This window comes from Ranitomeya variabilis, chromosome 6 (genome assembly GCF_051348905.1).
Source record: "Ranitomeya variabilis isolate aRanVar5 chromosome 6, aRanVar5.hap1, whole genome shotgun sequence".
NCBI lineage: Eukaryota > Metazoa > Chordata > Amphibia > Anura > Dendrobatidae > Ranitomeya > Ranitomeya variabilis.
Genome location: NC_135237.1, coordinates 273263031 through 273266281, shown reverse-complemented (window position 1 = coordinate 273266281; position 3251 = coordinate 273263031).

Below are 3251 nucleotides of genomic sequence, written 5' to 3'. Positions count from 1 at the left end.
CTTTTCAGGGTCAAAGTTGCATATTTCAGATGCCAAATGCATTTTGCTTGATTTAACTTGACCAATTGCAACATTTTCTGTGCGCATTGCTTGCCCCTATGCATGTCAAGCATTGTATTGCGTTCAATATGAAATCAATCAATCAATCTCTCTTTACTGGTTGCAACCGGCGTGTGAAGATGTGGACATGTTTTTGGCCTTTGTTACAGTGTTGCAAATAGACCATCTACAAAGTTAGGCCCTTTGCTATCAGTACTTAGTGCTTTAATTTAAGTAACCCATGAGTAGTTCTGCCATACATACCACATTTGTGACAGCATGATTTCTTTTGTAAAACATTGTCTCCCTCTCGTGGACCACTGACTTTTAAATTTGGTGTATATGTATTTAAAGAAAGGAAAAATTGTGTCTGTGCTGATCTTGAATATGCTGCCTATCTACACCTGTGTGAGTATTCTAACGCTTTCTAGCAACCAGGTGCGCTGCCTGCATTAGATAGAATCTGCGCGCGGAACCCCCACGTGTCACAAGGGGCCCTTGGCCATGGTCTGGAACCCTCACGTGTCACAATGGGCCCTTAGCCATGGTCTGGAACCCTCACGTGTCACAATGGGCTGGAACCCTCACGTGTCACAATGGGCCCTTGGCCTATAAAAAGCAGTGCGGTGGCAGTTATCTTCAGTCTGCTGCTGGAGCAGCGGTGGGCAGCATGGTAATAGGTAGGCAGCAGGGTCTATACCCGGCATCAGGAGAGCTAAGGGAAGACAGCTGCTCGCTTATTTGTTTTTTGATTTTCCCTCTCGCACACCTCCTCCTGGCACTCAGTAGTGCACATTGGAACAAAGGCTTGGAACAAAGGGGGAGGGTTACAATAGGTGGGTTTATGCAGATTAACATTAGAAGTCCCAGAAATTTCGAGCTCCCCCCTAAAGTCCTGAAAGAGGGTCAAATGACCCTTACAATAAACTGAATAGAACTAACTAGAAACTAAATGGCTAAACTCAATGGAAACAACAACCTCCTGTGGTGCTGTAAGAGGGTGGTGCTGTTATGGACTGTAACACGCTGCCACTTTAAGAGACAGCACCTCCTTGTTTGGTGTGATGGAATGTTCTGCTTCCCCCTGCTATAGACGGTGAAGATGATCTGCCCTGAAATAAGGGGAGGAATTGAGCCTGAACTGTGTGTGTGAGCTGAAGCTGCTACAGAGAGAACTGTGTGCTGTTTGCTGCAAGAAAGGTCCCACAGCCTGGGACGGAGTCTACTTGTGCAATTTGCAAGACTTTTCCGGGTACAGCAAAGGTGGCTGTTCTGTGCTAGTTTGTGAAGCCACGAAGATACTGAGAAAGGGCCTTACAGTTCCCAGGAGCATCCCTAGGACCCAGAAGCAAGGAGAAGACCACGTTTCACAGAGCTGGTAGAAAGCCGTGCGCACCACCATATAGACTGCTGGGGGCCCCCCTGGGACTGGACCTAGTCCCCAACATCACCGTGAGTCTGTTCCTGTTTGGTGCACCTGTTAGGGCCTAGTGTAGGCTTCAGTAGTCCGTACACGGCATCCGTGTTGCCTGCTTAGTAAAGGCCAGGGAGGTTATATGTAGAGTAGCATCGTTATTTGTTTATTGTTTAAATTTGCTTGTGAGACATTTTGAGTCTGTAATAGCTGGAGCACCGTGCTATTTTACGGACAAGATAAAGTTTATAACTCTTGTAAAGTGTCTCTTGCCATTGCATGCCCCTGTTTGCATCTTCCTCACCCACTTCATTCCTTGTCTCCCAATAAATCTACCCTTTGTTGTTTGCACCTCATCTTGTGTACAATAGTCTTCCTGCACAGTGGTGGTCCCCCGGCCATCGCTTCAGTGCGACAGTAATGGCCTTAATTACAGAACAAAAGATGGTGATTTGAGAATGTTAGCTAAAATCTTTCAGGTAATTCAACCCATCTCTGGGTTCCAAAGGTAGAAATGTTAAATGACCCCTCTCTGGGACTTCTAGTGTTAAAAACGAGTGGCTCACAGCTTGAACAAACAGCAGAACTGTCATTGTGAAGGCGTCCGGTTTGCTAAAATGTCCTCCTCAGGGCAATCTTTTGCTCCATCTCCCCAAAGGGTACCAGTGTTAGGCCTTGGTGCGGCACAAGTGCGAAACGATTTCTGGTTATTGCTTCTCGGCCTTTTGGCTAGGATCAAGGATCAGTGTCAGGCCTTGGTGTGGTGTTATGATTTTCCCAATGGCAGGGAAATCAAAATAACACGGACTAGCTCTCGGGTGATGGGAACTAAAGTGACCGTGACCTGAACCTGACACGACACTGGAAGTAGCCGGGGAGTGTTTCCTACGATGCCCTAGACACCACGCGCCAGCCGGAGATCTAACTACCCCTATCAGAGGAATATACAGGCCTGCCTTACCTCCAGAGATGAACCCCAAAAGGAGATAGCAGCCCCCCACAGATATTGACGGTGAGTCAAGAGGAAAAGACATACGTAGGATGAACAGCAGATTTAGCACAGTGAGGTCCGCTTACTAGATAGCAGAAGTACAGGAAAGAGTCACTTCACGGTCAACTTCAAAACACTACTCAAAAACACCATCCTGAAATTACTTTAAAACTCCAGTGACAACTCATGCCACTGGAGTGGCAATTCCAGTCCACGAGAGCTTCCAGCTACAGAGAGTCACATTGCAAATAGCTGGACAAAAATAGAATAAACTAGAAACAAAATTCAACTTAGCTGAACAGGATCTTGAGGCAGGAGAATGCAACAGAATGCTACTGATACATTGTTGGCCGGCATCAGACCAGCAGCCAAGCAGCCTTAAATAGGAAACTCCCCTAATGGGTGTCAACAGGTGATCAAGGATAGAAGAAGGCAAATAAGTGGCACTACCATAAAACACCACCGGGGGAGCCCACAAACAGAATTCACAACAGTACCCCCCCCTTAAGGAGGGGGCACCGAACCCTCACCAGAACCACCAGGGCGATCTGGATGAGCACTATGAAATGCACGAACCAAATCAGGAGCATGAACATCAGATGCTGTCACCCAAGAATTATCCTCCTGACCATAGCCTTTCCACTTAACCAGGTACTGAAGTTTCCGTCTGGAAACACGGGAGTCCAAGATCTTTTCCATCACATACTCCAACTCACCCTCAACCAGCACAGGAGCAGGAGGATCAGCAGACGGAACAACCGGCACCTCATACCTCCGCAACAATGACCGATGAAAAACATTATGAAT